This window comes from Ascaphus truei, chromosome 1 (genome assembly GCF_040206685.1).
Source record: "Ascaphus truei isolate aAscTru1 chromosome 1, aAscTru1.hap1, whole genome shotgun sequence".
Lineage (NCBI taxonomy): Eukaryota > Metazoa > Chordata > Amphibia > Anura > Ascaphidae > Ascaphus > Ascaphus truei.
This window is the reverse complement of record NC_134483.1, coordinates 536,449,727-536,463,205: the sequence shown is the minus strand read 5'-3', so window position 1 is coordinate 536,463,205 and position 13,479 is coordinate 536,449,727. Positions and strand designations below refer to the sequence as shown.

General features: G+C 46.0%; 1 protein-coding gene across 5 annotated transcripts in view; it reads right to left on the bottom strand.

Moving 5' to 3' along the window:
- Positions 1-13,479, bottom strand: part of ADISSP (adipose secreted signaling protein) — a 183,612-nt gene that overhangs the window by 152,338 nt on the left and 17,795 nt on the right. Inside the window, exon 1 of one of the 5 annotated variants that reach the window (XM_075572801.1) lies at positions 10,758-10,780. The exons of the other annotated variants lie outside the window; for them this stretch is intronic. The gene's annotated coding sequence lies outside the window, so the exon portion shown is untranslated. Of the gene's footprint in view, positions 1-10,757; positions 10,781-13,479 lie in introns of those variants that run through there. 5 annotated transcript variants of the gene reach the window in all.

The following is a 13,479-nucleotide window of genomic DNA, read 5'->3' as shown; positions in this document are numbered from 1 at the left end:
GAACTGCAGAATCCAGTGCTTCAGCACCGAACGGCACCCCCTAGCCGGGTACAGCCGAGAGTGGTGGAGACCACTGGGAAACAGGAACTGCCAACAGGAAGGCCACAGGAACCAGCGGTACAGACACGCCACAGGAAACACTGGGGACACCAGCTTAGCCGCTTCAGCGCGGCGGCGAAGTCTGCCAGGAACAAGGGAAGCAGCACCGGGGCTGCTAAGCAAGAAGGCCTTGTGAAGCAGGGGACTGGAAGCAGGATACCAGGCACAAGGATGCCAAGCAGGCCAAACAGGGAGTCTGTGACAAGCACAGTCACTTGCAACTTGGATTGCAAAGTCTATGTCCAGCACCTTCCTGAGGGCGGGGCAGGAACTAAATAGCACAGGAGGCCAATCAGGTCAGAGCTGCACAGGAGGCAGCAGGAGGCAGGTGATTGCAGAAGCAGGGAATAGATTGTCTGGAACCTGCAAAGCTCCGGATGGAAGGGCTCCTGCCAAAGCCAGGAGTGGATTCCTGACATTAACCCCCCTTCACGCGAGACCTCCGGACGAGCAGAGATAGGATCCCACAGAGGTCTAGGCGACATGGAATCATTTCTGAACCCTCTGGGTATAGTTTAAGAACTGCGCCGAGGGCGTTTGTCAATGAACGCTTTTTTCAAACGGAAAAGCAGTGGCACTGCAATCAATAGGTCAGCACCCCTAGGTAGGTGAGGTTTAGAGAACATCAGGTCCGATGTCTGGGCATCTACATAGAACGCAGTAGGCACGAAGAAAAAAGCAGAGAGAAGCATGCCCGTGTCCAAAGTGAGAGCACAAGAAGCAGGGACGGGCACCTCAGTCAAGGCAAGGAAGTCCAATAGGAGCATTGCAGTCTTTGATGATGACAACGTGAAATCCAGAAAGAACACATGAGGTAGTACAGAAAGTTCCATGAGGGATAATCCTAAATTTGCAGTAGCAGTCATGCAGTCATAAACGGGTACCTCCAAATACTGTGGAGGAGTCACTGTGAAACAGTATTGCCTGAGGAGTGGGAATCCCAGATTCAGAGGTAACATGAGGTACTGTGGGGGGGATAGGGAGGGAAGGATGATGCTTTACTGTGAGAATCTTAGGATCATCCATGGTTATAACAGGACGTGCAGAAGAGTCATTAGATGCAATTACAGGAATTTGGCACTTTGCAGGGAAAGGAGAAAAAGGAAACTTTGACTTGGAAACCTGAACGGTCAATGCAGGAAGGGAAGGCTCTAAGGAAAGAGATTTAGAGACACAGGCAGGGATTTCAACTCTCTGAGAAACTGGAGGGGTAACACTAGATGCTGCAAGAGAGTCAGAAAAAGGGGGTTCAGTAGGGGGATCTTCAGCGCTGATAAACTGTGACAGGGCAGCGTAGCTGGCCCGAGAGCGATCCATATGTCCCACGCTCTGGCGTGAGTGTAAACCATCTTCCAGACTGGGTCGTTTTTTCCCACAGGGTCAGGTTTTCAGGCTGGGACAGGTTTTTAGACAGGGACCAGTTCTCAGAAATGGGAAGTTTTTCAGACTGGGACAGGTTTTCAGACTGGGGCAGGTTTTCAGACTGGGACAGGTTTACAGACAGGGAGGTTAAATCAGGGCTAGGGACCGTGGCAGCTTCTCCCTTAGGCTTAAGAGGAACAAAATCAGCTTGGTAATTTCCATGAGAAGGAGGAAACCCCAAGGGTTTAGCAACAGGACTGGTAGCGCAGGGAAGCAGTCCCATAACTGCGTCGCAGGCAAGGATAGGATCCTGCTCTCTTATGTGCTGGTCCAAAGATAGGGATAATTCATGAAACATATTTTGAGTCTGCGCCAGTTTCACAGGATTACGTTTTCCCAGGTCACAGGGGAGCCAGGGGCAGGAACATAGGAAATCAGTCTGTTTTAGCTCTCTAAGGCGCTGGGCCTTAATCAGGAGTTCTTTACAGAGCTGTTTCTGAGACGGGGTTAGGCCAAAAAACAGGGACTGGGTTTCAGGTGGAGGCAGTCTCTCAAATATATACTGATCTTTAGACAGGGGCTGTTTTACAGACTGGCACCGGTTTTCAGAGGGGAACCGGCCTAACCCCACCTCAGCGGGGTCCGAGTTTGTGGGGCTGGACATAATGTAACGTATGTGCTTGCCACAAACTGGTACCGGACCGCAGGGCTGAGGTGGGGATATATAAACACCGACCTTAGGCCACGGAGTCAGGTCCGGAGTGCGGATTCCATGGTCAGACATAGCCAGGTCAGGATTGGAGAAGGTAGGGTTAACGTTATCCAGGCCGGGGTCAAGGCAGGCGGCACAGGAGCGGTGGTCGAGGAAACACGCCGAGGTCATCAACAGGAAATCTTGGGTGAAGGTACTTCAGGGATAAGAACAGGAACTGGAAATCCAGTGCTTCAGCACAGAACGGCACCCCCTAGCCGGGTAGAGCAGAGAGTGGTGGAGACCACTGGGAAACAGGAACTGCCAACAGGAAGGCCACAGGAACCAGGGGTACAGACACGCCACAGGAAACACTGGGGACACCAGCGTAGCCGCTACAGAGCGGCGGCGAAGTCTGCCAGGAACAAGGGAAGCAGCGCCGGGGCTGCTAAGCAAGTAGGCCTTGTGAAGCAGGTGACTGGAAGCAGGATACCAGGCACAAGGAGGCCAAACAGGGAGTCGGTGACAAGCACAGTTACTTGCAACTTGGATTGCAAAGTCTATGTCCAGCAACTTCCTGAGGGCGGGGCAGGAACTAAATAGCACAGGAGGCCAATCAGGCCAGAGCTGCACAGGAGGCAGCCGATTGCAGAAGCAGGGAATAGATTGTCTGGAACCTGTAAAGCTCCGGATGGAAGGGCTCCTGCCAAAGCCAGGAGTGGATTCCTGACATTACTACTACCCCCCCCCCCCCCCAGTGGATTCCTGACATTACTACTACCCCTCGTACAGGAGGAGTACGGTTTACACCAGGGGTGGCCGACCCATCCTCAAGGGCCACAAACAACTCAGGTTTTAACGATATCCCTGCTTCAGCAGGAGGTGGCTCGATCACAGACTCCGCACCGGTGCTGAAGCAGGGATATTCTTACAACCTGAGCAGTTGGTGGTCCTTGGCAACAGGAGTTGGTCACCCGTGGTTTAGGAAGATTTATGGGTTAGGAGCGATGTGAGATAGTGAGAAATGTGGAGAGCATGTAGGACCATATTTCCATCAGCAGTGTTAAGAATACATAATGTGCTTAGGATATTATGTGCAAGGCAGTGTTATCAATAGTGACAAAAAAAATAAGTCAATAGGAAAAGGGTTAAAGTGATATGAGGAGCTCAGTCTTGCATAGACATTTATACCTGTGTGTCATCTGCATAAAAGCAAGAATAAGGCCAGGACTCATTAAGTCATGATGCAGGATATCAGGCCCTAATCCGGCACCAACTTGAATGGCAATTACCACCGAATCGCAGCTTGATGAATCCTGGCCCTAAGGAAGTCACAAGGTGAAAACTGGAGAGCGAGAGAAGGACGCAGAATAGGGCTCTGAGGTATAGCCACTTATAGATCCACAGGGCTTAATGTCACCGACATTTTCTGCAGCAACAAATCAGGATTAAAGGATGCAGTGAACGTCTATTAGGTGGTAAGGACGCATCTAACAAATTTTGTGAACCCCACTACACTGGGGAATTACAAGTATTTCCTTTACTATAGAGCAGAAACACAGGCCCTTTAAAGCAGCAGTCCAAGCTGCCCTTTGTATATGATTTCCCCCCCCCCCCCACACACACTTTAATATGTGCAGCAATACAATGACACAATGATAATTAGCCAAGTTGCCGATCGATCCTTTGTTCCTCCTACCAATTAGATTGTAAGCTCTTCAGGGCAGGGACTCCTTTTCCTAAATCTTACTTTTATGTCTGATGCACTTATTCCGATGATCTGTTATTTGTATGATTTGGTATTTATACAATTGTCACGTGTATTACTGCTGTGAAGCGCTATGTACATTGATGGCGCTGTATAAATAAAGACATACATAATATTTTTTTTTCTTTTTTCTCTTAATGCAACAAGTATTTTCTCATAGAAGTCCAAAATAGGAATGATTCAGCGCACAGCCAATGGAGTGGGGTCCCAAACAAAATGAGTAAAAATATTCTTTATTGCTTCATAGTTAAAAAAAACGGAAGTATTTACATTTCTATTTTGAACTTCTACTTCTTCTGGCTGCACGCCTACCAAGACACACTGGACTGGGGTACATCAATGCGAGTACAACTATCTAATTCTACTTATCTTAAGGTGTGCGCCAAGGACTATCCCAATGAGGCTCTTGACTGGGTTCACAACCCCCTGCCTTGACCTTCAGGGAGCAACATGTCCTTTTACCGACTCCACTTCTATCAAGATCAATATTGTTATACCTCACTAGCCCCAGTGTTCGTGTCTACATTATTATGTCAATTATATGACGGATAAGAATCCAGCGCTGGAGCGCATGAATCACTAATATGCCCTAAGTATTTTCTCATAGTACAGAACTGATTTTTATTTTTTATTATCAAAAAACCCACAGGATATTGCTTGGTCTGCAGCAGCATAATGTACAGGTATCGATGCATTGCCTTGAACAGAAGTTACCACACAAACTGTGACATGACCCACTTCTCGCCATAAAGAAGAGAGATCACAGACCTGATACAGGGAACGCAGATAAAAAGCTGGCATGTGAAACAGATGATGGTTTTATGATCAAAGCCCGCAAGAACAAAACGCAGCTCATCAAAAAAGCCATTTTATACCATCTCCTCACCGCATTTATAAAAAAGGACACCATCAGAGATGGGGAGGTGGGGGGTGAACTCTTTACACACTTGGAGCCGCAATTGAAAAATACCGTTTTTCAGTGATGTCTGTTAATCACTATAAATATAAGAGCACACAATGTCTTATTACCTTCTGCTTCTATGCTGTAACTAGCTTGTGTGCCCGGCTTCGCCCAGGGATTGCAATAATGAATACATTTCCCTGCCCCCCCCCCCCCCCCGATGCTGGATGTAGTGCGGGATGAGATGTCTGTCTCCCCCCGCTGCCAGAACATGTACCCGACTTCCCCCCCCCCCCCCCCCCCCCGCACACTGATGTGTAATGTCCCCTCGCTGCCGGCACATCTCCCGCCCCCCTGTTGGTACATCTCCCCTTGATGGCAGCACATCTACTACTCCTCCTCCCCCCCCCCTAGCTGGCACCTCTCCCCCACACAATCCAGGCAAGGACACGCCACCTCCAACATTTGCTGGACAGCCAAGGGAAACTTAGAATGTCCATAATTTGGGTGGTGAGTCACATTGGAAGCTCAATAGTTGCGTTGACCTACAAATCCACAGCAGAATGTACAGTGAAAGTTTTGTTGTGCTACGTGGTGCCGATTCTGAGATTTCGATGCTTGGCACAGACGGAATCCAATTTAGAATTATAGTATAGATGTGTGTTTGTAAAAGTGACCAATTTGCCCAAATCTTTGCACGCTCCAATCCCAGCCCAACAGCATTACACAGCTCTATATAATCCCAGCCCCACAGCATTACACAGCTCTATATAATCCCAGCCCCACAGCATTATACAGCTCTATATAATCCCAGCCCAACAGCATTACACAGCTCTATATAATCCCAGCCCCACAGCATTATACAGCTCTATATAATCCCAGCCCCACAGCATTATACAGCTCTATATAATCCCAGCCCCACAGCATTATACAGCTCTATATAATCCCAGCCCACAGCATTATACAGCTCTATATAATCCCAGCCCCCCAGCATTACACAGCTATATATAATCCCAGCCCAACAGCATACTACAGCTCTATATAATCCCAGCCCCACAGCATTACACAGCTCTATATAATCCCAGCCCCACAGCATTATACAGCTCTACATAATCCCAGCCCACAGCATTATACAGCTCTATATAATCCCAGCCCCACAGCATTATACAGCTCTATATAATCCCAGCCCAACAGCATTACACAGCTCTATATAATCCCAGCCCACAGCATTATACAGCTCTATATAATCCCAGCCCCACAGCATTATACAACTCTATATAATCCCAGCCCACAGCATTATACAGCTCTATATAATCCCAGCCCCACAGCATTAAACAGCTCTATATAATCCCAGCCCCACAGCATTAAACAGCTCTATATAATCCCAGCCCACAGCATTACACAGCTCTATATAATCCCAGCCCCACAGCATTACACAGCTCTATATAATCCCAGCCCCACAGCATTACACAGCTCTATATAATCCCAGCCCCACAGCATTACACAGCTCTATATAATCCCAGCCCCACAGCATTATACAGCTCTATATAATCCCAGCCCCACAGCATTATACAGCTCTATATAATCCCAGCCCCACAGCATTATACAGCTCTATATAATCCCAGCCCCACAACATTATACAGCTCTATATAATCCCAGCCCCAAAGCATTATACAGCTCTATATAATCCCAGCCCACATTATACAGCTCTATATAATCCCAGCCCCACAACATTATACAGCTCTATATAATCCCAGCCCACATTATACAGCTCTATATAATCCCAGCCCCACAGCATTATACAGCTCTATATAAACCCAGCCCCACAGCATTATACAGCTCTATATAATCCCAGCCCCACAGCATTACACAGCTCTATATAATCCCAGCCCCACAGCATTATACAGCTCTATATAATCCCAGCCCACATTATACAGCTCTATATAATCCCAGTCCCACAGCATTATACAGCTCTATATAATCCCAGACCCAAAGCATTATACAGCTCTATATAATCCCAGCCCCACAGCATTACACAGCTCTATATAATCCCAGACCAACAGCATTATACAGCTCTATATAATCCAAGCCCCACAGCATTATACAGCTCTATATAATCCCAGCCCCACAGCATTATACAGCTCTATATAATCCCAGCCCCACAACATTATACAGCTCTATATAATCCCAGCCCCACAGCATTATACAGCTCTATATAATCCCAGCCCCACAGCATTATACAGCTCTATATAATCCCAGCCCCACAACATTATACAGCTCTATATAATCCCAGCCCCAAAGCATTATACAGCTCTATATAATCCCAGCCCACATTATACAGCTCTATATAATCCCAGCCCCACAACATTATACAGCTCTATATAATCCCAGCCCACATTATACAGCTCTATATAATCCCAGCCCCACAGCATTATACAGCTCTATATAAACCCAGCCCCACAGCATTATACAGCTCTATATAATCCCAGCCCCACAGCATTACACAGCTCTATATAATCCCAGCCCCACAGCATTATACAGCTCTATATAATCCCAGCCCACATTATACAGCTCTATATAATCCCAGTCCCACAGCATTATACAGCTCTATATAATCCCAGACCCAAAGCATTATACAGCTCTATATAATCCCAGCCCCACAGCATTACACAGCTCTATATAATCCCAGACCAACAGCATTATACAGCTCTATATAATCCAAGCCCCACAGCATTATACAGCTCTATATAATCCCAGCCCCACAGCATTATACAGCTCTATATAATCCCAGCCCCACAACATTATACAGCTCTATATAATCCCAGCCCCACAGCATTATACAGCTCTATATAATTCCAGCCCCACAGCATTATACAGCTCTATATAATCCCAGCCCCAAAGCATTACACAGCTCTATATAATCCAAGCCCCCCAGCATTATACAGCTCTATATAATCCCAGCCCCACAGTATTATACAGTTCTAGATAATCCCAGCCCCACAGCATTATACAGCTCTATATAATCCCAGCCCCACAGCATTATACAGCTATATATAATCCCAGCCCACATTATACAGCTCTATATAATCCCAGCCCCACAGCATTATACAGCTCTATATAATCCCAGCCCCACAGCATTACACAGCTCTATATAATCCCAGCCCCACAGCATTATACAGTTCTATATAATCCCAGCCCCACAGCATTATACAGCTCTATATAAACCCAGCCCCACAGCATTATACAGCTCTATATAATCCCAGCCCCACAGCATTACACAGCTCTATATAATCCCAGCCCCACAGCATTATACAGCTCTATATAATCCCTGCCCACATTATACAGCTCTATATAATCCCAGTCCCACAGCATTATACAGCTCTATATAATCCCAGACCCAAAGCATTATACAGCTCTATATAATCCCAGCCCCACAGCATTACACAGCTCTATATAATCCCAGACCAACAGCATTATACAGCTCTATATAATCCAAGCCCCACAGCATTATACAGCTCTATATAATCCCAGCCCCACAGCATTATACAGCTCTATATAATCCCAGCCCCACAACATTATACAGCTCTATATAATCCCAGCCCCACAGCATTATACAGCTCTATATAATTCCAGCCCCACAGCATTATACAGCTCTATATAATCCCAGCCCCAAAGCATTACACAGCTCTATATAATCCAAGCCCCCCAGCATTATACAGCTCTATATAATCCCAGCCCCACAGTATTATACAGTTCTAGATAATCCCAGCCCCACAGCATTATACAGCTCTATATAATCCCAGCCCCACAGCATTACACAGCTCTATATAATCCCAGCCCCACAGCATTATACAGTTCTATATAATCCCAGCCCCACAGTATTATACAGCTCTATATAATCCCAGCCCCACAGCATTACACAGCTCTATATAATCCCAGCCCAACAGCATTACACAGCTCTATATAATCCCAGCCCCACAGCATTATACAGCTCTATATAATCCCAGCCCCACAGCATTACACAGCTCTATATAATCCCAGCCCCACAGCATTATACAGTTCTAGATAATCCCAGCCCCACAACATTATACAGCTCTATATAATCCCAGCCCCACAGTATTATACAGCTCTATATAATCCCAGCCCCACAACATTATACAGCTCTATATAATCCCAGCCCCACAGTATTATACAGTTCTAGATAATCCCAGCCCCACAGCATTACACAGCTCTATATAATCCCAGCCCCACAGCATTACACAGCTCTATATAATCCCAGCCCCACAACATTATACAGCTCTATATAATCCCAGCCCACATTATACAGCTCTATATAATCCCAGCCCCAAAGCATTACACAGCTCTATATAATCCCAGCCCCACAGCATTATACAGCTTTATATAATCCCAGCCCCACAGCATTATACAGCTCTATATAATCCCAGCCCCACAGCATTACACAGCTCTATATAATCCCAGCCCCACAGCATTACACAGCTCTATATAATCCCAGCCCCACAACATTAAACAGCTCTATATAATCCCAGCCCACATTATACAGCTCTATATAATCCCAGCCCCACAGCATTATACAGCTCTATATAATCCCAGCCCCACAGCATTATACAGCTCTATATAATCCCAGCCCCACAGCATTATACAGCTCTATATAATCCCAGCCCCAAAGCATTATACAGCTCTATATAATCCCAGCCCCAAAGCATTATACAGCTCTATATAATCCCAGCCCCACAGCATTATACAGTTCTAGATAATCCCAGCCCCACAACATTATACAGCTCTAGATAATCCCAGCCCCACAGCTCTATATAATCCCAGCCCCACAGCATTACACAGCTCTATATAATCCCAGCCCACATTATACAGCTCTATATAATCCCAGCCCCACAGCATTACACAGCTCTATATAATCCCAGCCCCACAGCATTATACAGCTCTATATAATCCCAGCCCCAAAGCATTATACAGCTCTATATAATCCCAGCCCCACAGCATTACACAGCTCTATATAATCCCAGACCAACAGCATTATACAGCTCTATATAATCCCAGCCCCACAGCATTATACAGTTCTATATAATCCCAGCCCCACAACATTATACAGCTCTATATAATCCCAGCCCCACAGCATTATACAGCTCTATATAATCCCAGCCCCACAGCAGTATACAGCTCTATATGTAATTGTGCCAAATGGAGCACTACCAGGAAAGTGACCTCAAATATACAGCAGCAAACCAAATCCCAGAGCACGTCCAATAGGGTTAAATGACGCGATAAATTGATGGGTGTTTTTGCTTCTTAGAAGTAGTATGGGTCATTTAGTTCATTAATTTTGGTCAACACAAGTCTCCAACCGCATCACGGTAAAAGCTTTCAGCAGGTCCTACACTACCCGTTTTATAGTGTGTCCTACTGGTCACAATTTCTTAGGGCACTCCTGGTTTTTAAGCAAGTTTTAACTGCACTGTAGCTCAGGGTTGCACAACCCAGGAGTCCTCAGCGACACCCACACACCACACCAGGATATCACTGCTTCAGCACAGGTGGCTCAGAGGTTCTTTGACTGAGGAAATACAAAAAGACAGCATAAAACTGGAAGTGGCTCAACATGTTTTGGCCAAAAGCCTGAGAACTAAATGACCCATACTTTTTATTTATTTTTTAAATCAACTAGAAATGGATAAAATAATTTGCCATATTGGATGTGCATTGGGTGTTTTGAGTTTACGGTGTTAACTTTGACCACTATAAAATAGTTATAGATGTATACACACACAATGAAATGCCGACTTCACAATTTCTAATGGGGGTTGGAAACAAAAAATTTTTAACTCATTGTCTGCGTTTTTCACAACTATTTTTTTTCGGGGGGGGGGGGGCCTTTCCCTTTAACGAGCAGAGGTGTACAGTACCTCTATGCATGACAAGTGAATGATGCTCGAGTCTTTGGATTGACTGCATTCCGCCTTTCTCCGCAGTGAGCATTGTGCCTCTGTGGAGGCTTGTGTTTAAGCAGCGGGTTTATCATACTGCAACACACAAAGAAAACCATGACTGTAGCTGAAAGCTGACAGCACAACGCAGGCGGTGACAGACGCAAGCCAGTGAAGCAGATAAGGAGAGTAGAGGGAAGTGGCAGCTTTTTTGTTTTCCCTCCGATTTCATCTAAAAGTAAAAAAAATTAACCCTTTAGCATTTTTAGACTCATTAATTCAATATTATTTAGAAGTCAGTTTACCAGTTCATTTAAAAAGCTCCTCAAAAACTTTATTCCACCGCCATACGGTGATTAAAACTGCAGGCACAGATTTTTGTTAACATGTAGAAGAGGTCACGAAGTGTGTCACATTTCACTTTGTCCATTTTAAACATCATCGTTCCAGTACAGAAAACCCACTCACAGGTTTTATCCTCCTTTTGGACCCTTCAGCTTGAGCTGTGTCTCGGATTCTGCAGCTGGCAGTGGTTGCAAACCAGACATATTAAGGTTGTGGTGGGGGAGAAAGTATATCACAGATATCAAAACCCATGCGTGCAGGGGTGCTCAACTACACTCCTCAAGCTCCCCTCTCCCCCCCAAACAGGTCAGTGTTTCAGCAACGGTGCCTCAATCAGTCCCTGCTTCAGCACGGGTGGCTCAGAGACTCAGTCTTTGACTGATCCACTGATTGAGCCATCTGTGCTAAAGCTGGGATATGCTGAAACCCATTTTTCAGGGGCATGATAAATGTCCTTCCACCAACCTGCTAAAAAGTCACCTCGTCCATCACAAGGCTGACAAGACTGCGGGTGCAGAAGAACGGCACGGGCGGCAAAGCTGTCGCTCTCCAAAGATGTGCCCAGTAATAACTTGCACAGCACCATGCAAGGCGTTGTGTGGCACATCTTCCGAAAACTGTGCTATGATTGACAGGCGTCTACCCAACACAATTCTTCCTTGGTCTCGTCGAAAAGCCAACATTTAAAACGTGTTAACGCTACATTCTCTCTATTTGTCACCCCTAATTCTGCACCTGTCCCGGACAAGTGGGGGTTTGAGCCCAGAGAGATAAAAAGCAGACAAGGAATCTGGGTAAAGTCATACAGGGGGTAGACAAAAATCTAAATCCAGCCAACGTTGTTAGGCACAGAGTGGAGGGAGGGGGGGCGTTCCGGCTACGCTTACCCCTCCCATCAGAGGGTGCACAAAACAAGGATACATCAACAAGTACCCAAAATAGATTGAATCCTAAAGGGGCAAGTTGGGAAACTTTGTCATAGTAAAGTATGTGGTTAAAGTGGTTTATTGCTCCTGTTCATGAGGGTTGTGGAGTTTTGATTTGTAGCTTTTGAAATGCAGGCTTCTGTCATTTACTATGGGATGGGGGTCTTCCTCCTGTCACTGCCCACCTCCCTCCCAGCTCCTCAACCACACAATGTGGTGGCTCCATGTCACAGCTGTGTGTCTGCCCCCAAAACACCATTTACCCCCACCCCTGGACATTGAGACCATGGCTCTTATAGTGGAGAACACAAATGTTTCAAGTGAATTAAAGACCACCTCACTCACGTATTAACCCCAGGAGGATATCCATTAACCAGTGAAAGCAATGCCAGGAGAAGAAGTGGTCTTGCACTGAAGGTTATAAAGGAGATTGGCACATGGAAAATAGTTGGATTACTTAATTACAAAAATGAAGAGACGTAAAAGGATTAGGAAACCTGCTGCACAAGCACGAAAGAAAGACATTTGAAGTAGGATCTAGGGATCTATGATAAAGGATCTGAACGTCTGCGAAACGAACGTTTATCTGCTTTCAATTAAAATTACTAGGAGCAAAATCGTTATGAATATGGTTTCTCGGTTTTAGATTTTTTCTAATCTGGAAAGTAAAAACAGGTTAGGTTCATGAAAACTAGCATTTTTCTCCAACTTCTTATGCCCTTGCAGTTTTGATGTGTACAGACGCCGATGGTGCCATGTTTTAAAATAGTGTGGCTGCAACGTCAACCGTAGCTCTATAGACAAATGAAAATGCAGAGGCACCTCTGTATCTACAGGCGAGTCAGTCACTATATAATAATAACAACTGGAAAAACAATAAAAAAATATGTATCTTTCACCGCACAAGTAAATTCACAAATTGAAAGATGCCAATCAATGAAATTACCATCAAATACATTACTAAATGGTGTATATGTATAACAATACCGAATACTAAAGTACGCCTTTATTATGACACACACACACACACACACACCCTCTGAAGAGGCCTCTAAACCCAAATCCCACAGTAAGAATTTTACAAGGATATTTCCAGGTGGGGGTGGGGCTTCGGACTTCCAGTCCTAGGCGAAGGCCCCGTTGCACGCGTCCGCACGGCTGTCTTGCTTGCCGGCGGCGCGTACAACTCACTGCACCACGATCTGCAGGAAACCTTTTTTCGGGGCGGGGGGGGAGGGGGGTGACCAAATGGGTCGGGTGGGCGGGGCGCGGCCATGACGTGTGTCCGTGTTCTGGAGTGACATATCTCCAGTTTAAATCGGTGCTGTAAAGTCCCGTCCCGTCCACCGCCCCCCCCTCTCCCCCCTTAGTTTGCCCTGAAGCGGGGCCCCGTCCCCCAGGCCCTGCATGTAAATGAGTGTGAGGACAAT